Source organism: Chelonoidis abingdonii, chromosome 2, assembly GCF_003597395.2.
Source record: "Chelonoidis abingdonii isolate Lonesome George chromosome 2, CheloAbing_2.0, whole genome shotgun sequence".
NCBI lineage: Eukaryota > Metazoa > Chordata > Testudines > Testudinidae > Chelonoidis > Chelonoidis abingdonii.
In genome coordinates, this window is record NC_133770.1 from 221,267,466 (window position 1) to 221,291,588 (window position 24,123).

The following is a 24,123-nucleotide window of genomic DNA, read 5'->3' on the forward strand; positions in this document are numbered from 1 at the left end:
ATTTGCATTCTTGGCTGAGCATCCCATGCTGTACGTTCAACACAGTGTCTGGGTGGTTCAGGGAAACTCTCAGTTTCTTCACCACACCGCTAGCCCAACATCGCCGCGAAAGAAAGGAAAGAAATCAATATTTGACTACTTTCAATGTCACCACTCCATTGTATGAATGTGCTGAAACACTGTCGATTTCATATATCACAAGATCAAATTGTGACTAAGAGCTTGAAGATTGCCTACCAGCTCAAGCACACTTGTTATGAGCACTGGAATAGATAAAGCACTAGACCTACAGAGAAACAAGAAATGTAATTTGAAAGAAGAACATCATACTGCTATCACCTCGCCTCTCCCTCTCCCCTGGATACCGGTTAAAAGAAAAGGGAAAAAAAAATGAAGTTTAGTACGCGTGCGCAATAGGAAATAACTCTCTGAATCAACCGTAAGTGTAACTAGAACTGATCAAAACGCAGTCACATCTTGATGGTAACAGAAAGCCATAACTGAACATGTTGACATCAATGCCAACATTTTACTGATTTACTGCCAGTATGAAGGATCAGTTACGCTATAAAAACCTATGCTTCATCATTGCAACTGGGGGCTCAAGCCCCCCTTTCTTGAAAGAAAATCTTACTGCCTGGACTGTCATAGCAAGCGCATGTGGATGCATCCTCTTCCACAGCCGCATTAATTCTGCCTGACACAGAACTCGCGCCGGATGGCTGCTCCCCTCATCTTTATGTCACTAAAACCTCAGTGTTTCTATTCCTGCATCATTATTAACTTCATGAACACACAGAATATGATGCAAGAAGAAAGTAAGGAGTTTCCCACACTGAGCTAAGATCCGGAAAAGAAAGGTAAAAGCATGAAAAAATTTTGGAAAAAGTCAAATATTTTTGTCAAAATAAGGAGTTAGCTACTAGGGCTAAGTAATGAGCGTTGTGCTAAATTTCTTGAAGGAGATCATGTTACCATCCTGTCGGTGGAACTAAAGAATGTTAAGTGAAGCCATCACATCGAAATGATTGTGTGAGTCTACAGTTGATTAACCTAAATGACTATTATTGGAAGCCAGATCCAGCTGCAGAACCAGCCTGCCCGTGTATAATAAAGTCTCATTGCTAGTTACCAAACAGACAACTGAAAGGAACTTGCCCAGAGCTTTAAAAGAATAATCTGAATTCACGAACAGACAGTTACCATGATAGAAAATTCACTGGATGAAAATAACTTTTCGAGAGCTGTGTCCTAAGGGGACTCCTGCGTAAAAAATGGAGGAAGAAAACTAGGGATTGGTTATTCCTCACCAACCTGTCAAATGCCGTAATACACCACAAGAATGGCCAGAAGGCCTTTCTGTAGAATCTCAGCAGTTGTGCAATGCATTTGGGAGAGGAGAAGAGTGTGACAAGAGGGTTTCACCTTAAGAGGGATAGACCCAGTAAAGCAACAAAAAAAAGTGGAGGATCCTCCAGACGTTCTAAGCAAACAAACGAACCAACTGAATCTATAGCTAAGGAAATTTGACGGCCGCAAATCACAGTTGCTCTACGCAAGTGTATTGTTAACCATGACTTTCGCTACCTTTCTCGTAACACATCTTCGTCCTGTAGCATAAAGACTACTTGACTCTGTGGCAGAATAATGCACTCTAGTAGTCACTTATATGCTAAGTAACCCGACCTGTCAGATTTCAGCAATGGTATATCCTGGTGCGGAGAACAGATTGGACGAAGATGAGCGACATAAGGACGGACAGTTCACCACGACTCGTGAAATCAACTGAGCACTAACCATGTAGTACTCAATGAAAGCATTGAACTGAAAATCTTCACATATGGGCCTATTCTCACATTTTATGTAAGGATCTTAAGTATGCTGGCTCATGTAGCTGACTATACGAAGCGAGGAAAAAGAACAGACGGTAACATTAAGTATTAATAATGGGGAAAAAAATGCACATATTTGCCCCCCCCCCACGTTCAGAATTCTAGTGCCATAACTATTAACAGCACAATTTCACATGCAAGCATGGTGTCTGCGCGGCGAGGTGCTCTGCCGGTCCTTCTCTGCATCAATCAGTCTACGGCTCTGGTCGCAGAGAACCTATATCACGAGCACAAGGCGTGCGTGGTAGAGGTCACTCTGGTCCGCGACCTATACGCTGCAGGACCCTCCGCAGGCGTAGTCAGCGCAGCTGGATGAAGGCTCCGGCCCTGCGCCCCCGCTCCGGCAACGTTCATAGGCCCAGAGCGCTAAATCCCCCGCGGCACTGCCGCTCACAAACGACAGATCCAGACACATACGGTGCGCCGGGAACGTGAAAATACGGGCCTTCATGGTTGCCGTGCTAGGCGTCGCCAGGCGCAATCCAGGGAAAAAGCACGAAAAAGGAAATGTCACCTGAGTTCCAGCAAGGGGCATTGAACAATGGCTGGGGCCATAGGAGGCAGCTCCACGACATTACCCAGCGATATAATACCACGCAAGTAACATACAGACCTTGCTGGACATGTGCACGTGAACCAAAACTATATCCTAAGTGATATAACATCCCTGCTAGAAGGCAGGGGCGCTGAATTACTCCACTGAATCTTTCAACACTATTAGAAGCTTGTCAAAGACAAACACTTAAGTTACAACTAGCATGAGGTTGCAAGCACCGTTAAGGGTATGTTCTACCTGCAAAGAACACCCCCATGGATCCGAGTCCGCAGAGCCCAAGTCAAGCTGCCTAGGTGCTTGCGGGACTCAGCACGCACGCCTTAACATAGCAAGCATATCATTTGGGCACTGGTGGCCCATGTCCCCCTTTATTTGAACATGGGTGTAGTTTGGGGGAGGCAGGGTTGTTCTCGTGCGCCTATAAGATAGAGGGGGCCATACTGCCACAAGCGCACGCCCATGCCAGCATCACTCCGCACCTGATGTAAGGCTTGCAGTTTGGGGGGCAACGCTGCTCCCTGCTACCAAGCAAAATATGACCATTGTTAAAATGGGGAAGTGCATAGCCCCACTGGGTTCCAGCAATCACCCTCCCACGTTACATAAGGTTCCAAAGCCTTGTTATAGGTCTCAAAATATTTCCTCAAGCTTAAAAAGAGACAAGCAAAGTAAATCAGAACTGAGAGTGAGGAACCTGAATTCTGACATCCATGTGAACCAGGGCAAGTCGCCTTGAGCTTGTGCGCACTCTTACCATCTAAATCGGAATGATAATTACTTACTCACCTTGCAAAGCCATGAGATTCTAGCACGACATAACCTTATGGGCAGGACCTTTTATCTTTGTGATGTACCCACCTGTCACAATGGAGCCTGGAGACATAGCTTCTTACACAATCTCAAATAATATTACACAGATGAAAAGAGCTATGTAGATGCTAAGTACATTATCCTTACGTCCGCTTAATTGACAGAACCCATGGATCAAAGCTTCCTCATCCTTGTAAACCAAAGTTCTGAACGCTCCTGGAGCCCCGACACACTTTCTTTCTATGTGAAGATTTTGGTTGGGCGCATGGCTGACAGACTATCGACAACATACTGAATACGGCCTTATATAGATCTCTATTGGGACATCGTTGTCGTCTTCATTAATTATAGAAACTGGACGACGGACCCGATTTACACAGAATATTAGACTGTGATGCACGGACTTGCCCAATACACAAATACAAACCCAGAAAGGATTTTGCAAATGCATTTTAAAGTATGTGCACATATTCATTTAATTAGTAGCACCTATAACACTGTAAAGTAATGTGTGAAATTCAAATTGCAAATATACTAGATACATATAAAATGATACAAGTACGTCCTCGCTAACAGTCAAGTTTAATAGAAGCTCTGCTCGACTACCGCTGATTTCTCGCAAGTGATTGACCTTCTTAATGTTTCTCAGAGTGATATCTAACCTACAGCTTGAAGCAGTTGTTATACTGATTATTCTTAATGCACTTAAATTCTTTTTCCAAGAAAGTTGAAAGATAATCATCTTGAAACTAATAGTGGAAGCTTAATATTGTTTTCTTTATAGCTCCTTTTGCCTGCCAAAATTAAAATAAGAAATGGTACAGAGAAAAATAATCCTTTACAAATAAAATTTTTTCTGAAGTATTTTACATATGGATAAGTTCCCATTTATGGATAAGTAGACTCCTAAAACAAGTCTGTCCATGCATTTGGATCCAGTGTCCACTAAATGCAGTGGTTCTCAACCAGAGGTACACAGAGGTCTTCCAGAGGGGCAGTCAGCTCATCTAGATACTTGCCTAGTTTTACAACAGGCTACAAAAAAGCGCCTAGTGAGGTCAGTAGAGAACTAAAATTAATAGATCAATGACTTGTTTATACTGCTCTGTATACTATAAGCTGAAAATGAAGTACAAATATTTAATATTCCTATCAATTTTTATAATTATATGGGGAAAGATGAGATAAGTCAGTACTGTTCGGCTATTCTTTTAAGGAGATTTGCCCACACAGCTGATGCTGCGACGAATTCACAAAGGATTCGCTCAATATATTTTTGTATAGGTACTGTATTCCGCTGGTGACCGTGGTGCCGTTTTCACCCTCCATCTACTTGCCTTCTTCACTGTCAGTGCATGCTCTTGTTCCGGGTCCCCTGTGCTGGAAGTAACTGGGGCGAGCTCCAATGTACTCGATCAGGATATGTTGCCTTAGTAACATTCTAAAATTCTGCAGACCAGTTCTCAATCCTCACTAAACCTGTATATGATGCAGGGAGACGTGAGTAATACCCAGAATCCAAGGGGACGAAGGAGGACGCAGAACTCATGGATAAGACCGTATGAAATATTCGCTACGGACAAGCTACCCACAATGCAACGCTTCAGAAATCGACGTTAGCCTCGGACCATGGACGCACAACGCCGAATTACTGTGCCTAGTGTGGCCGCATGAAATTGAATTTATAATATCAGTTTTATAAAACCGATTTTAGCTAATTCGATATTATCCCGTAGTGTAGACGTCGCCTGATAGATCTCTGCAATTTACTAGGGGCAAGCAATCTTCTTTAGATAAAATGAAAACTGACCTAAACTTTAATACAAATATCAAAACAAAACTATTTTCAGATGTAATGAAGAATAACTCTTAAAAATATTGTCTGTGTTAATACACCTCTTCATTTCCTTGCATTTTCAGCCAGAACTGAATAAAAAGTATTGGCAACCTTTTGAGACACCCAATTCTCACAAGATTGCCAGCTCAGTTTTGCAGAACCAAGGGGCTTGATTCAGTTCAGATAAACAGTTCAGATAAACATTTGAATTTCATCCAGATGAAACCAAACTGGCCAGTCATTTAACTGTGCCTATCACTAATCAGCACAAGCGCTACAAAGGAATCCAAAAGCTGGCTGACAATTTTATTGATGATATGTGAGGCAGAGTGCAATTCAACTTGCTTTTTAACAGTTCTATTGGCTCTGCTGAAATGACAGTAATAACAACTTGTTCTTGTCAGTAAACTAAGCAGAGACTATTAGGGCGACACATGGGGTAAATTTTTATAGCAGTGCATAGCGTTTTAACTATGCTTCTGTCATTAAAGTCAATAGAAGTTGGTCAGCTAAAACCCCAGGCGACTCTGACAATTTGTACCATGGGGAGAAGATAAGTTAAGAAATGAAATGCTATTTTTTTTCTTTTGAAATTTCAGGCTCATGAAAGTTGCTAACCTGACAGCCTTGGGGACAGAAGTTCTCTACTGTATTTATCCACACAATAGTTGCAGCATAAGCAATGGCAATGTTCTCATCCTGCTTTACCAATATGTTTTATGTATTTTTTCTATGGCACTCAGTGTCATAGCTGTGACCTGGGGGCACCACCCTCTACGTATTAGAAGGATGTTCAATTTTCCTGTGTACTCAATGCCTGGCTTCTCTATGCAAGACTGGCAATGATGATATTTTTTTACAGTTGGTTTTGGCCTGAGTCTGCAACCCTTGTTCATGTGAATAATCCTCTCACAAATGAGTAGTCACACTGATGTCAGCTGAAAAACTTGGCCCATTATTATAATAATTTGAAGGTACTTCCTCTTTATAAGATGATAAGCACATCCTGTGCTGAATAATCTCTTCAGTCAAAAGGCCCAGGAGGAAACTTGTTCAGAATATAGACCTGTCACTGAGCTAGCGAGAAGCACCATCATGTTGTTATACTGATTTTCTCCCCCATTAAATATTTAGATTTAAATTAATTAAAACTCCGAAAAGTTAAAACTGATTTTTTTAAAGTAAAAATACTTGTTTTAAACCTTTCTTCCTCTCACACTCAATGCTTCCCTTTTTCTTTTTTTTCCTCATTTCCCTTTTCACGTTCCTCTTCCATCCTTTCCATTCACCTATACCCTCTTCCCTCCCTTGCTGTGGAGGAGTAGCATACTCCCAGTGTAAACAAATAATGGGATGGAATTTGTCTTTTCCCTAAGATGAAGCAGCCCAGGAAACATTGTGCCAGAGACACTGCTCTGTGTCACAGTTCTCCTCAGATGTTTCATACCATCGAGAAATGAGGGAGCAGTAAGATACTTTAGGCCTTGAAAGAGTTTACATTTACTTCCCCCTTACACCTGACCAGCTATTCTGGTCTGGGAGCAGAGGAGGACAGAGCCATTCTCTTCCCTTTCCTTATTTCTTCTGTCCCTCTTGCTCACAAAGGGAAATAACCAAGGAGGAGCGTCTATGCTCTACCAGACTACACCCTAAACAGGGGGCAGGGTAGGTGTCACTGAATGGAACTACTGGGTAAGAGATGGATGGAGAAGGCTGCAGGGAAAAGATGAGAGCAAGACTTTCTCCTCTGCTTAGCTTAGTGAGACAAGAGCACAGTCTAGCTCACTGCAGACACAAGTATATGACACTGATTGTGAGGACAAAAGCCCCACCAGTGTGAAGAAAGGGAAGGATGGGAACAGAGGGATGGAGGAATGGAATGTAATTAGAGAGTTTAATCTTTTTGTTGTTCTTTAGTACTTTGCCTTTCTGCAGTTTGAAAGCCCTAATCTCTATGCTTTTGTAAATTTTCAAATTCAGACACCTTGACCATTCTGAGCTCAGGAGCAAAAGTTGGGAGATTACAGTAGCCAGTCATACAGATATTTGCATATTCACAATATAATGATTAAGAAAGAGCCACACATATTATGCAAATCTCCAAACTCGGATTGGCTAATGATGGCTCTCAGGCAGTCAAACAGTAAGGATTTTCATACTGCATTGTTACGGAGAAATAATTGGAGAGAGATTATGCAAATAAGGCACCCATAGCCAATAAGAGACCAGGGAATTTGTATAATAGCTTTGAGAGTGGAAATGTAGAGTTAGGAATCAGTAATTGCACAGCATTCCTGCACTCTGATTGGCTGAGACAATTCAATTTTTATTTTTTTTAATTTTTATTGAAGTTTTATTCTGAATAGTTATAATGAAGAACTTGACCAGAGTTATTTTGCTAGAAAGTATATCATTTTCATACACCTTATCTGTAATGTCACTTTTCAGTTCACTCAAGTTAGTGAATTTAATATCCTCTGGAACTTTTCACAACAGCAGGGGTATTAAATCCCAGTGTTCTGAGACAATTTTGTTTAGAATAATTATATTCTGCCTACTCTATGTTCTTTTTTGTAGCTTCAGTTGGATATGTTATCATTCACTTTATGTTCTAAACCAAAGGACCACGGGACATTCTCCGGATAGAGGGCAGGGGAGTTTGGGGGGGTGGTCAGAGGGCAGGGGTGTGGAGAGGGGTCAGGGCATTTGTGGCAGGAACAGGGGGTTGAATGGGGCAAGGGGTCCTGCGGGGGCAGTCAGGAAAGAGGGGGGGTTGGATGGGGTATTGGGGGCAGTCAGGCGCAGAGGTTCCGGGGGCAGTCATGCACAAAAGTTCCAGGGCCAGTCAGAGGACAGGGAGAAGGGGTGGTTGGATGGGGCAGGGGTCCTGGGGGGGGCATCAGGAATGAGAGGAGGGGTTGGATGGGGTGACGGGAGTCCAGCGGTGGTCAGGAGACAGGGAATCGGGGTGTGTGAATGGGGCAGGAATCCCGGGGGGGCAGATAGGAGGTGGGGGCCGGGGCATGAACCCCTCCCCTAACCAGCCCTCCATACAATTTACAAAACCCGATGTGGCCCTCAGGCCAAAAAGTTTCCCCGCCCCTGTTCTAAACTGTTGTGCAGTGCTGCTTGGCACTCATAAGAAGAGGCTGCCTTTCAGTATTGTGTGTAGTGATTCTCAGTGTAGGAGTGGCAACAAATGTTATAGTATGTACCTAGTGTTTCAGACAGGATTGTACACAGGGTGGTAGTCCATTCCACTGACTATGCAGCCCCTCCTACACTGCTATTTTTAGTATGTTAGCTCAATCAGAGCTAGTGCAGGTATGTCTCCCTGAGCTGGAAATTACACCTCCAGCTCCAGTGCAGCCATGCCCTTAGTTTCCCTCATTCAATTCAAGGTATTGATATTTACCTCTAAAGCTCTACATGATCTGATTTGATTATTTTAAAGATCATCTCTCTCAAATTATATGCCATAGTGGTTCAAACCAATTGGAGTGCTTGAGCTTATCCTTCTACTGTACCCTGTTATACTGGAGGGACCTGGCAGCAGAACATTTTCAAAAGAGGATGTTCAACTTTTAGATTCACTTCTTCCCTTGGTCTATCAGATCCTGAGTTTATTGATCTGCTAGGCCTTCTGGAAAGCCTCAGTATTCTGCTAGGCTTTTCCTGAGTAGGCTGGTTTGAGTGTGGTACTGAAGAATTACAGATGGACTGGGTGAATTGGGCAGAGTTTAATACTCCATGTTAGTGTGATGTTTTTTAATGTATTACATATATTAGATTTGGCAAAATAAATAATACACTGGATATATGCCATTAGTTATATTGTTTAAATAGGTTTTGTGGGGGGGTTGTATGTGTTTAAAACTGAAGACAGAGGTGTAAAACAGCATAACAGGTATGAAAGGCAGACCTGGATTCTGTGAAGTAAACCTGGGTTCTGTGCTGACTGTGACCCTTTGACACCCTGGATAAATCACATCTTTGTGCCTAGAGATGCTATATAATGTCAGTGCTATGAACATGTATGTAAGTACTGCACTCCAGGCTAAACAGCAGGTTTCTAACAAAATTTCAGCGGGAAAAAAAACCCCACCATTAGTATTATGATACATATCAGCAGTGTTGGACTTTAAGAATGTGTATTTTAAAATGGAAGCTTATGACAGAATATTTTAGCAATGATTGATCTGGCTATCTGCTGAAGAAGCACCTACAACTCAGACAGCAACCTACAACATGGTGTAAGACACAAATAGGCTCAACTCATGGAGGACCTTGACAGCATAAAACAGTGTAGTTCTGCTTCAGAAGAATGGGGCATTATGCCAATAATTCACAACGAGATGCAGATCTGGACTTCCACAGGGCTGCCCAGAGGATTCAGGGGGCCTGGGGTCTTTGGTGGTGAGGGGCCCCTGCTGCCAAATTGCTGCCGAAGACCCGGCATTTCGGCAGCAGGTCCCAGATCAGAAGGACCCCCTGCCACTGAATTGCCGCTGAAGACCTGGAGTGGAAGAAGCTCCAGAGGCCCGGGCCCCGCAAGAGTTTTCCAGGGCCCCCGGAGCAGTGAAGGATCCTGCTCCAGGGCCCCCGAAAAACTCTTATGGGGGCCCCCGCGGGGCCTGGGGTCTGGGGCAAATTGCCCCACTTGCCCCCCCCCCCCCGAGCCGGTACTAGACTTCCAGTGTCCTTGTGTTCACTGAGTGTTTGGAGAATGAAATAACTAAGGGAATGGATGGAACTGTTGGAGGAACTGGGACAGGGCTCTTGGATCCACCATTCTACAGATCCATCAGCCAGTCCCTCCTGCCCATGTATTGCCTATAGAAGAGGAAAAATACTTTGCTTTTGACGCTTGCAGAGAATCCTACCATCTAACTCAATTTCTTGCAGTGTTCGCTGGGCACACTAGTGAATTTCCTTTCAATTATTTAAGAACTGAGCTTTTCATTAAAACATAAATAAGCAGAATGCTGTTTTAGGAGATTAGACTTTTTTCACGTCTTAAGATGAAGACATTTCTTTTCATACATTTAGTCAAGACACATAAATCAAATCACAAAGCTTTCACCCAACACATCTCAATTAAACCAAAAAAGTTCCATTCAGCTAATAATCCTCATCTGACTTTAGCTCAAAGCCAAGCTAAGAACTTGTGTATAGAGTATGAAATTTTATCTGTCAAACATACTATTGCATCAGTGTAGTCAGAGATATTGCCACATATGTTATGGAACCATGAACAGCACAATAAGTTGAAAGTGATCTTCCAGCCTTAATGTAGAACATACTTCATTCCTTTGGAATAAGTCTCATCTATTTTTAAATGAATACTCACTATTTTTAGGAAAGAAGAAAAGAAATGAGTGGCAAGAGACCGAGAACATTTTTCTGCAGCACTGAACAAAATAGTGTTTTAATCAGGACTTTCTCTTTTTTCCACAAAAGAAAATAAATACACTGGATTTTCTTCTGGTTTTGATCCAATCAATTTTGATGCAAACTTTGCTAAATATCACATTGCAACTGCTACAAATTTCCCAAATCATTTTATATACATTTTCCCCCTTTACTGGGCTATAACAGTATTAAAACCCCGCAGGACATGATAATACTTATTAATATCCCATAATTAAGGTGAAGGCAGACACAGTTGTTTTCTGACTTCATGACAGCATAAACCATTTGCTGTTTTTAAATGTATTGTTCATTTTTAATTTTTATTTTCAATATATATACAATGTATTTAGTCTTATATATATTTCTCCAGAGGAGTATGGAAGAATCAGAGGCCAGAAGCCAGCATCCCAAGATCCTACTACAGCAAATGCCAGAAGAGTGAAAGAAAGTTTTACAATAAATTCACCTACTGATCTGACTTTTAAAAACTACTCACTTAAGAAATTACAGAGGATAAGATGGATTCTATTACACTAGGATCTCTAGGGTAGAAGATACTGCTGTGGAAAATACATGGAGGAAAAACATAAATCAACACTTGACCCTGCTCAGACAACAGCAGAAGAAATGGGAAATAGATAAGCGGAAAATGGGTCATTGATTAAGACAATCTCTTTGTTGTAAAGAAAAGTGGAGACTTGGCAAATGAAATTAAGAGCAAGAGTTTCAGAATATTTAGGCTCCCGCCTGGTATAAAGGATCAAAGGATCTGAAAGGGGTGCCATTAAACTTCCTTTTTTGTTTTCTTCTGAAATTTTTGAAAAAGAACTTTGATTCCATCCCTGAATGATGGAAGAAACCTTGTAGTCAGCGTTATACATCCTGCCAAAAAAAGAAAATAAATGATGAGCCTTATAAATGGCTATTGGAATGATCAGTGAAACCTTTGCTTTAACTCCTTTGATCAATAAAGTAGCAACTTATGTTGGAAAATATTAGTATATATAATCAGAATAAGAAAATCCTTCCCCTGAATAATTGGTAGTATATGCAACTACATGTTGTATTAGAATGAATGATATAATGCTGGAGTACTTACATTATTCTATTTCCTTGGTTAAAAAGGTTTGAAGGAGTTTGCAGAGAAACATTTTTCTCTTGTCACTAGCTGCTTATTTTGTCCAAGTACTTTATGGAATTATCACCCCAATATAACACCTGTCCTTGATTTTGCAAAACAGTACTGACAGTTACAGGTTTTTTTAAGGTAGAAAGATGAGTAAAGGACACTTTATATGTTTTGTAAACTTGATATCAATATTAAAAATATCATATTATTTATTTGTATTTTTGATAGAAGAGATAGGTGTTTTCGAGAAAGAGGATACTGCAGTGATCATTAATGCAAGATTGGACCTTCATGTAACAGATGTTTCAACAGATGGTGGTTACTTCACAACTCTTTGTACCAGATTTTTTGAAAGAATGTGGTGAGGAACCTCTATATGTTTTTAACATTTGGTTTTCATTAGCCAACTGTACCTCACATGATACTGTTTATCTCTTGAGGAGTGCTTGATGAATGCTACAGCTTGCAGCTTTTGTTTGTTGTTTTTCTCTATTTTGGATTCTTCTGTTTTCTAGTCTACTATTTCATATAGGTTTGTGATTCCTTTCCCTCCACTTCAGCTGAGATTATAGAAACATTAATAGCAACACCACAAGTAGACTTGTGTTGAGATTATGAGAGGAAGGATGGTTTAATGGTTAGGTTTAATTCCCTGCTCAATTACAGACTTTCTGTAAAACCCTTGGGCAAGTCACTTAGTCTCTCTGTGCTTCAGTACCCATTGGTACCATGGGGATAATAGCACTGTCCTGCCTCACCAAGGTATTGTGAAAATAGATACATTGCAGATTGAGAAGAACTGTGGTAATGGGGTACCTAGGCTTGTCATTGAAATCGGAGTGAAAGTCTCCCTATTTTTCACTTTAAACATCTTTGTATTTAACACAGTAAATCTGAAGAGGACAATTGTATTTCCTATAATATTCTTTTGGTGAAAATTTACTAGCTTTGACAGAGGAATGATTTTAAAATATGCTTTTGTCATTTCCCTTGAGAAGCTAAATTTGTGGATGTTCCTGTACCTAAAGAACCATGGTCACTGCAAACTCCATACTTTCACATAGTTATCTCAGGGTTTGGCCGCTTTTTAAATGTTTGCAATGCAACATGAAAAGAGGTACTCTGCTTATTTGACATAACATAATTTAGCTCTGCAAAGTGGTAGCCAGATAAGCAAGCTATTTCCATTCTCTGATGATCTTGTGCATCCCCACTGCTACAGACCCTGAGGAGGCAGGGACATCAGCTGCAACAGGCCTATGGAGGCAGAGGTTGAGGGGGAGAGGTTTAAGGAATGTAGAGTGTGAGAGCTGGGATGTGAAAGGGCAGTGAAGTGGACAGAGCAACTGGGAGTGTGGAGAATGAGAAGTTATGGGAGTGCTAGTGCTTTCTATCTGCATTGTTGTCTTTCACCCTTCATCTGCTCCTCAGCCCTCTCCCACCCTGCCTTAGTGCATCTTTGGCATCTAAGGAAGGCATGGGGATTAAGAAATATTTTTGGGACATTGATGTTGACTGTGTATACAGGAGGGGGATAAACTGGATTATAGGGGGCAGCAGGAGTGAACAGGGCTTTGGAGCATATTGGGGAGTGAGCATAGATGGTAGAGCAAGGAAAGTGAGCAGAAGGAGAAGAAGGTAGGAGAGCACTAGCTTTTCTCTTCCATCATCATCCAGTGGAGCTGCTATGGGCTGTCAGGAAGGATTGCTGTGCCATCCCTGTGCATACTTCAATAGAGGTCAAGGGTTCTCAGCCTTTATGATTGATTGGAGAAATAATTAGTCCACACCTGATTCTGATCTTACATATTGATTTTACACTGGTGTAAGCTCTGTTTTTAACTATTGATAAAAATCAAAACCAAAATAATTTAAATATCTCAAATTGGTTTTTTTCTAATGAGTCCGTTCCATCAGGATGCATAGTTACTACAGAACTTAAATCAGTCCACTTTCTGAGCCAGTTGAGGTTTTCAGACACAACATAATAATAATACTTAATGATTATTATTTTCTAATAATAATAACAATGTGGGGCATTGTTATAAAACATATTTTACAAGCATAGATATGTACTTTATAAACCAATAGGTTTTGTTACATTGTTTATTTTCTTTTTAGGAGGTGGGGCATTTTTGTGCAAGAAAAGCTTTAGAGTCATAAGTAATTATAATTCTGTCAAGAAAAGGACAACAATAATGGTTATATTCTATAGTCATACTCCACTAGAATGTGGCAGAGATTTATGTTACTCCATGGACTATCTAAAATATATAAAAATATTAATTTCCATGAGAGTTTCTTAGGTAATGAAACGTTTTGTCTATTTTCCAAGGATACAGGAAGTGACAAGGAAGGATACCTATGCATGTTCATTGCTATATGGTTTGATCTATTCGATAAATGATGCAGCTGTTATCCTCTACCACTTTAATTTACATTTAGCAACCTTCAAGGAAATATTTTAAATTATAGGTTGTAATGGTTTGTTGGCATGATACAATACTTTAAATGCTATCAATTCACTTTATGGAGCTGTTATGAAGTTAACCTAAGTACTGTAGCTACATTGAGAATATGGACTCATACAGCATAAAAATGGTGTAAACAGAGTTTAGAATCAGGACTAGTTACTGTACAATAGATGATTTTCAATGATGGGTTGTTTTATAAAATATTATCAGAGCCTAGTTTACATTTTGTGGGTCGGGGCAGGAGAGGGAGGAAAGAAAAGCTCAATTCTATGGAATATGGAAATATTTAAAAAGTTCCATTGATCTTCCCAGGAATGCCATTACTCTCAAACAAATCTCATTAAGGTTATGATACTCTCACTACAGTGAACCATCCATATGGACAATTTACTAAGACTATGTTACTGAGGCCAGGTTGACACTGCAAATGTACATCAGTATAACTATATTGTTTAGGGATGTGAAAGATCCTCACTCTGAGTGATGCAGTTCATAGAATATCAGGGTTGGAAGGGACTTCAGGAGGTCATCTAGTTCAACCCCCTGCTCAAAGCAGGACCAATCCCCAGACAGATATTTACCCCAGTTCCCTAAACAGCCCTCTCAAGGATTGAGCTCACAACCCTGGGTTTAGCAGACAGGGGCGGCTTTAGGTATTTTGCCGCCCCAAGCACAGCAGGCAGGCTGCCTTCGGTGGCTTGCCTGTGGGAGGTCCCCGGTCCCTTGCCTGCGGGAGGTCTGCCGAAGCTGTGGGACTAGCAGACCCTCCGCAGGCATGCTGCTGAAGGCAACCTACCTGCTGCCCTAGCAGCAACCAGCAGAATGGCCCCTGTGGCTTGCCGCCCCAAGCACGCGCTTGGCGTGCTGGTGCCTGGAGCCGCTCCTGTTAGCAAGCCAATGCTCAAACCACTGAGCTATCCCTCTCCCCCATACTGACTTAACCCCCAGTGTAGATAGCCCTATGTCTGCTATCAACATAAAGGTGCTCTCTTAAAGGTGAATTAACTATGCTGAAGGGAGAAGCTGTCCTGTTGGCATAGTAGCATCTTCACTGAAGCACTACAGCAGAGCAGCTGCAGCATTTTATGTGTAGACTTGCCCTGATACTCATTTTATTTTCTAAATTGTCGCTGAGTTTTGTATTATGTGGATTATTATTGGTAACAGTGTACTATTCTGACTTGTTGTGATATTGTGTGTCACCACTAATACCCAAAGTGGTACAAGATGATTATTGTGCAAGACAGGCAAGGTAGGGTACCAGCCGCAAAAGAAGGCCACGAGGTTCTCTTTAGCAATGTTTAAATCTAGATTTAACCTAACTTTCTTAGTTGAACCCAAGCCACAACATTCAATTCTGAGTTTGGATTTTCAACAGAAGTTCTTGCAAAGTTCATGCGTGGTCAGATTTAGGGCCCTAAGCCCCTTGCACAGAGATTGGTTCTAATTACAAAAATCAGATCAAGGTTTAGGCATAGTTTCCTAAGTCTCCATAATTCAGAGCTATTTGGATTTAATTTTCTGATTCTTGCCATCTCTACTTTATCATAATATTAATGATGAGAAGTATAAACCATATTGCACAGATTGTAGTTTCTTGGGATGCTACTCACATTGTGGTCCCTTTGGGTGCCTTGATCAGATGATATAGAATAGAAATTTCCAAGATACAATGATTTTCATAGAATCATAGAATGATAGGACTGGAAGGGACCTCCAGAGGTCATTTAGTCCAGTCCCCTGCACTCATGACAGGACTAAGTACTGTCTAGACCATCCCTGACAGGTGTTTGTCTAACCCGCTTTTAAAAATCTCCAGTGATGGAGATTTCACAACCTCCCTAGGCAATTTATTCCAGTGCTTCACTGGGTCTTCTGCAAATTTTTTCTTCAATTTTTCTCCACATGGACTCAACTCCCCCAGTTTCCTTTGAGATCCTTGAGTGAAAGATGGTATACAAGTACACTTCAATTGATTTTCAAAAGGCATAAATAGCAGTTAAGTGCCCAGCTTTCAATGAACTCCAATGGGAGTTATGCTCTTAACTGTCATTTGTGCCTTCGAAAATCTCCCCCAATATTATTCATCTGAGTTGAGGTTTTCAGAAATAGGCACCTAACTCTACAGTCCTAAAATTATATTTAGGCATTTGTCTGATTTTCAGAAATTCTGAGAATCCAAGAGGTCCCATTGACTTCAGTCCAAAATACAGATTTAGGAGCCTAAGTTTAGGCTTCTATTTTTGAAAAACTTGGCTCAGCTTTTTATCATCCATTATTTTTTAGCATTTTCTCTATGTTGTCCCATATTGAACATTTAAATATTTGTATGTGTGCCCATTTTTCAGACATCTGGCTACATTGCATCAATAAAAACAATTAATAAAAAACCAACATGATATACAATGAATACCGTATAACAAAGACCTCTGCTTGTTACCAACTGCTTTTTCTCCTTGCTGAGAAAAACTTGCAGGTTTCATACAGCCTTATAGTATTTAGGACATACTGGCACATACAAATTACAGGCAACGTACTGCATATGAACAATGTTACTGAAAGCTGCAGCATTTTAACTACTAGAATAGATAATTATACAGTGTCAGTTTTATCTTAAGGTCAAGGCTTAGGGGCTGTGAATGGATCTCAGATGAATTGGGGGGGAAATGGAATGATTTTTTTAAAAATGGATTTTTTTCCCAAAGAACAAAGAGATTAAGTTATGCTTGAAGCTGGGGGAAAGGTACAAAACAAAATAATCAATCATAGAAATTCCTCAAAGATGGGAAAATGAGAAACATTTCCAAATAGTATTGGTATTGCCTTCAAAATCATGACCTTTCAATCTCATAGAACTCTCTCTTTAAATGAGGGGCGGGGGAGAGGAGTGGAGTGGAAGGGCTAGGGAAGGTAATCCTGATGTTTTCAAATCTTTTAATACAGGCATGGGCAACCTTTGGCATGCAGCCCATCAGAGAAATCCGCTGGTGGGCCAGGACAATTTGTTTACCTGCAGCATCGCCGGTTCAGCCGATTGCATCTCCCACTGGCTGTGGTTTGCCGCTCCAGGCCAATGGGGGCTGCAGGAAGCAGTGTGGGCCAAGGGATGTGCTGGCTGCCGCTTCCTGCATCCCCCACTGACCTGGAGCGGCAAACCGCAGCCAGTAGGAGTTGCGATCAGCCGAACCTGCGGACGCTGCATGTAAACAAACCGTCCTGGTCTGCCAGCAGATTTCCCTGATGGGCCACGTGCTAAAGGTTGCTCATCTCTGTTGTAATAAATAGTCAAGGAACTCTCACTATTTTAGATTCCTCAAAATGTAGGGCATGTAGGAACCTTGAGAGATCATCTAGTTCAGCCATGAACACTGCACTGAGACAGGACCGTATATACTTAGACCATTCCTGACAGGTCTAACCTCTCTTAACAACTTCCAATGACGAGAACTCCACAAACTTTCTTGGAAGCCTAATGCAGTATTTATCTATCCTTATAGTTGTAAAGTGGTTTTGTTTGTTTGTTTGTTTGTTTTTCATATCCATTGTAAATCTCCCTTGCTGCTTAATCTCATTACTTCTTGTCCTACCGTCATGGAGACATGAAGAACACTTGATCAACATCCATTCTATAAAAGCCCTTATTATATCTGAAACTGTATCAGGCCCTCTCAGTCTTTTTTCCTCAAGATTAAACATGCCCCTTCAAAGGTCTGTTTTTTTTATTTTTGTTGAGCTCCTCTGGACCTTCTCCAATTGGTCCACACCTTTCTTAAAGTGTGGCATGCAGAACTGGACAGAGTTCTCCAGTTGAGGCCTCACCAGTGCTGAACAGAGTGTCTTACTTACAACATTACTGTTAATATACTTGTCACAGTTTCAGGATTAACTGGACCCTTGGCTTCACACCCCCCCCCGTATGGTCTTTCTTGAGGGCACCCGCTTATGGTTTCAGGTTCCCAATCCTGACCGCATAGAGGTAGAGACCTGTGTCTTTCTCTCCTTCCAGACCAGAGGCTTGCAGTTCCTCAATACCTCATTGTGATTTCCCTAGCAGGTCTGACTGGGTCCAGCATCTGTGGTTAACCTTTCTCCAGGAGCTACAACAGTTTCTACCAGTTACTAACCAGCCTTCTCAAAGCAAATACATGTATTCTTAGGGTAAAAGAATTACAGAGAACATATAGGTAAGTTTCTATATGCACTCTAAAAGCTTATCAGATTTCACCACTCAATCTGATGGGCCCTAGTAAGCCAAAGTCCTTCCAGCCCTTCTGGAAGGGTTGCATCTTTGGTCAGAAGGACTTGTCTGCTTGCTGAATCAAAAGAAGGCTCTGAGTCAGTTTAAATGAAGGCTTTTTATGCCAAAAGCCCTTTCTTAGAGCATTGGTCTCTGGAAAACCTAGTTTAAACCGGTTTATGCAAGAGTCCCCAGGTATGGTACCCTCTGGAGGTCTTTACAACCTGAGTGATTCACCTTAAATCACCATCTACTGCTTTTAGTTCCTGGAGGAGCTGTGGTAACATTCCCCCTTACTCTGCCCCATCCCCTACCCCAAGTTGCATAGTCCCTGGCCCACAGTGATACATAAACCATTCATAAGCTTAATACAGTATGTAACCCCAGAGATACTGCACAAGGTTGCAACATATGTCACAACAACCTAGTATGATATTAGTTTCTTTTGTAACTGCATCATATTGTTGACACATTCACTTTATGATCCACTATAATACCTAGATCCTTTCCAGCAGTAGTATTGCCTAGCTAGTTATTCCCCATTTTGTAGTTATGCGTTTGATTTTTCATTCCTAAGTGTGGTACTTTGCACTTGTTTTTATTGAATTTCATCCTGCTGATTTCAGACCAATCGTCCAATTTATCAAGGGCATTTCAAATTCTAATCCTGTCCTCCAAAGTGCTTTCAACCCCTCCCAGGTTTGATTTATGAAAATATTGAATAGTACTGGACCCTTGTGAGATCTTCTATACACATTCCCCCAGTCTGAAAGTGTATCATTGATAACTATTCCTTGATTACTGTCCTTCAACCAGTTTTTCACCCACTATTTCACCTGCCTGCACATGACTGAGCCATAGAAGGCAGGCCAAGCACATACTTGGCTAAAATAATGTAGAAATATCTTGTGATTAATCTGAAGAGCAGAAATACACTATTTTTCTTCTTTGCCCAAGAAGTGACTCAGTTATAGGCCAGAAGGAGGAATGTGCTCATGCCATCCAGCAGAAGTAACAGTTTCAGCCCGATATCTAGGCACTGGGACAGAGGCTGGGTGAGAAGCTGAGAGTTGATGAAGTAAGCAAGCTATATTTAACAGGTGCCTCCTATGAGACTGACCTCATGCCAGTGGGCCTTTCAGGCTAGGCATAAGGAGCATACAGAAGTCTATGTGGTTACAACTGAAGCTGGGTGATTTCTTTTTTTCAATCAAAACAACATTCAAGAGAAGGTGTAGAAAAATTTTGTTTCATTCAACTTTTGTTTTCCACTTAAAATCTTTAAAAATGGTTTTCACTGAGCTTTTTTTCTCTTGTACTTTCCTTCTCCTCTCTTCCTTTTCCCTTTCGGGGCAGGGAGAGAAAAAGGTAAGGAGGTGAGGTAGAGGGGTAACAACAAATTGAAAACCTTGGAGACTTTTTTGGTTCATGTTTCACCAAGAAGCAGAAAAACAAAAACAAACACATAAAAACCCTGCAAAACATTTCAAATGAAATGAGATTTTTTTTTATAAAACATCACAGAAAATATAACATTTCTGAACAATTACAACTAAGATAAGTGTTTTATTGTTGACAATAAGAAAATGACATGTCAGTCAGCACTACTTCTGGGTGCAGTGAGACATCCAGTGTTCATTCCTTTGGTGTCTATTAGCACATACTTGATGTGGCCAACTCTTGTTATTTTATTGTACATATCACAATATTTACCATTTTGCTTAAAGTCATGGCTCATGAAGTCAAGTGACTGTGACAGTTTTAGCTCTCTCTCAAACTTTTTATTCTAAAGTAGTTTTCTATCTCTCATGGTTGCCAAAAAAAGCTTTGAAAACCTAAATCCTAAAGGTCCAAAAAAACCCAAATGAAAATTCAAAAAGAACTTATGCCATTATTTTTAAAAGTCTCATGGTTTTGGGGGATTGGACTCAGAGTTTTGAATACTTGGGTTGGCAATACCAAGAAGGACAAACAGATACAATATCTGAGGAGACATACAAAGCCGGATTATTTTTATACCTCTTTATTGGACTTGCCCTTAGGGTCGAAGTTAGGAATTACAATGTTGATGTTTTTTACCTTGGATTTTTGCACCCTTCCCTTTGTGCAAGCTCTACTAAATATTCCTTTCTTCTGTATGTGAGTACTATTTAAAATCTTTCAGGGGCTACAGCCTTAGTGTTTAAAACAAGAAGCTCTTTGACTGTTTTTCCCCCAAGCTCACGATATACCTGGAATACTAATAAGTCTCTTAAAATATTTTGTGTACAACAGTACTTCACTGGCTCCACTGGCTCCAGGGGGCTAACAAATTACAGTATTTATTAGAAATTAAATTATAAAATCGTGCCATAACCACCCCCTCTGATGTACTGTGTAACTGTTACTTGGTTTGACAAGCTGGCTGAAGGGGAGTACGCACATATTTCACAGTTGTGGGTTTTTTTCTTCATTTTGATTAATATATCACTTGAGAATTCCACTTTAAGGCATTATAATAAGGACACACCCTAGTGTGTTCTACATTTACTTCCAGTTTTCTCTTCCTGACAATATAAAAACACAGTTATAACTGAAGCCCTTTGGTGTAATCACTTCGATTACACAATCTTAGCTTTAGCACACAGAAGTCTGGAGTCTCAATTGCCTTATACTGGTAATTATTTTTTCTTTATTAAGGAGTTTCATAGAATACAGATACTTCAATGATCTTGGATTTTTTCCTCCATTAATATTAGCATCTCCTCAGTGGATTCCTTTCTTGAACCTACTGAAGATCTGTCTTCTCCTTTATCAGTTATGCCTCTTGATTTATCAGTCGGTCTAGAATTGTTCCCCAGGGATCAAATTCTTCTATGGTTGCAAAGATTTCAACTGAAATAAGAATACCACATTCTTAACTTCAGTATTCGAGTATCACTTCATTTCCAGTAGTAGGAAGGGTTGAAATTTTCATTTTATTTTTTTTAATTTATTAATGAATTTAGTACTCATGAAAGTGAGAAATTAATAGCAATGGCTACAGATTGTAATAATAACCACTGAATCAGTGGATTCTGTTTCCTGCCATCTGAGAGAACTTTCAGCTTTTCAGATTGTGAGATATGTTGTAGAACTGGCGGCAGGAGATAAAGACAAGTATCTTATTAGTACTCCTTGTGTCACTCCTTTATTACACGTTGTCACAAGAAAATGTAATGCCTCCTTCTCTTCCTATCTTCACCAATGTCTCCCCACTGATTTTACCAGAAATACCCCTGATTGATACTTATCATGGACCTGTTTACTCTCCACCTTACATTGTTGGCAAAGATGGAGCAAATGAAACCATTTAAACTCACCTGACTGGAAAGGAACCTAATAGGAAACTGGACACGTTATTAGTAGCACTTCCAGGAAATGTCATTGTAAAGTAATCAGAGAGGGTGAAGAACCTCCGTTTTGCCACATGTAGCAGGCTGAGAGCCATTGGGTTTACAGTACATTCTCGTGGGAGCATAAATGGGATGGCAAACTGCTAGGCAAACTCATTCAGCAATGTTAATACTGGAAATGATGCAAGAATTTCATTTGTGAAATGCAAGAGACCATTGACCATTGTTTTGCAAATATATTTTCTAAGGCTAAATTCCCTTAGCCCTATCTGAAAATTGAAGGAATTGACAAGCCTGCAAAGAAGAGGCATCATTACACCCATTGAAACTAGCAAAGAGTGGATCAGCAGCCTTAAAATGGGGAGAAAACCTTCAGGTAAACTGAAGATCTGAATCGCTCCAAAACCATTGAATAGTGCATCGGGAAAAAAAAGTCAGTACACAGTACCAATGATTAAGGATATACTACCCAATAAATCCAGGGGGAAAAGTCTTCGTAGTTTCTGATGTCAAGAATAGGTTCCAGAACATGAAGCCCCCCAGGGAGCTGACATCCTTTGCCACCACACCTGTTGACAAGTACTGCTGGGTATAAATGCCCAGAGGCAATAGAGGGACTCCTAGGCTTCAAGATGGTAGCTGATATTCTTATTATAGAAGAAGAAGACATCTAGGAAGAGGTAATCCAGCATCATAACATCAAGCTTTGACAGCTCCTAAACTGGTGCAGTGAGTGGAATATTGTGCTGAGCTCAGACAAGCTGAAACTGAGGTCCCCTACATCAGACCTCTGCTGATTTCAAAGGAATTCCGGCCAGACACTGAGAGTCATTAAGGAAATATGCTGACCAAAGAACATGAAAGGAGTCTAGCAATTTATAGAGAAGAGCAACTATCTTTCCCAGTTCAGTATACGCTGTGAACCCTTGAAACAGTGAACCCTCGAAACAGAAGCCTGTGAACCCTTGAAACAGTTAAGACATGATGATGCAGCATGGAAATGGCCAAAGACCCAAGAACAGGCATTTGAAAAAAAAATCATAAGCAAGGCATCAGTCCTAAAGTACTACAACTATGCAGAGCAGCTGGAGACATGGTATGATGCCCCAAAAGGAAGCCTAGGAGCAGCACTGGTGCAAAGGCAGCAGCCTATAGCATTTGCTAGTAGTCGTGACAGACAAAAAAAGGGATATGCTCAAGTAGAAAAGGAGCTATCAGCTGTGCTCAGGAGCTTTAGTAATAATTGCTAGTCAATTGCTCTCAGGATCATCATGCAAAACTGCTAGGACCTTAACTGCTTAGACTAAAATAATTGTCTGCATAAAGTATGCTTGACAGTTAAGCTTGAAAAATGTACTACAGAGAAATGGGGTAATTTAGAATATTTTTAAATGGTGATACATTTCCAATCACTTTGTCAGCTACAGCATATCTTAGAAGCACTATCTACTGTTACTCCGTGTAAGTCACACTAGATATGCACTATGTATGTACATATTTGCTTGTACATGCCTTATCTTGGGAAGTTTCACATTCCATCTCTTTTCATAAGTAGTACCCAATGCAACTCATCTGTCACTATACATAAATGGATATCTGCTCTTTTAATTTTTGTAAACAGTCTTTGTAGAAATATTTTAATACACATTTTTCATATCTAAAAAGGAATGAGCATTTATCCCCCATAATTGTTTCTTGCACTGAACACAGGTGTGAAGGGGTCAGCTCACTGCTGGTGCTTCCTCATGGCATGGCATGGCAGCTGTCTCTCCACTGCGGTATGCTGCCACTGGCTGCTTGGCCTCTCCAGTGGCCTGCCTCTTCTGTGACTTGATCCTTTGGCCAGATTACTTTGAAGTTTCTCTCCTTCCAGGGTAGTCCATAAACAAAAAAACAGAGAAGTTAACACAAATAAACTGAGTCAGTACGAGAGAGCAAGGAATGATTCCCTCTCAGGGTGGATCAGGATCTGGCTCTGCCTGCGCTCAGGGAGGGGTCTTCAGACAGTGGTTGTCAGGCAAGTTCCTGCCTTCCCTTGGCCCTTTCCTAGGGTTGCCAATTTTGGTTGGATGTATTCCTGGAGCTTTCATCACATGACATAATCTTTAATTAAAGATTAATCTTCAATTCCTGGACACTCCAGGCCAGTCCTGGAGGTTGGCAACCCTACCCTTTCCTCAGGAGCAGAGGGTTGAAGGTATGCTCTCTTTCCTGGTCTGTCAACAAGTGAGTTGTTCTGCATTCCTTTTATCTCCTTCTCCAGCCTATGCATGTCTTGCAGGTATGGCGGGGCAGGGTTCGCTGAGACCAGAGCAGTTCCTTAACCTGTGTTGTCCAGTGTGGGGTTTGTATTCTTCATCATAATTGGGTAATAATATGAGAGGACTACAAATATCTAAGAT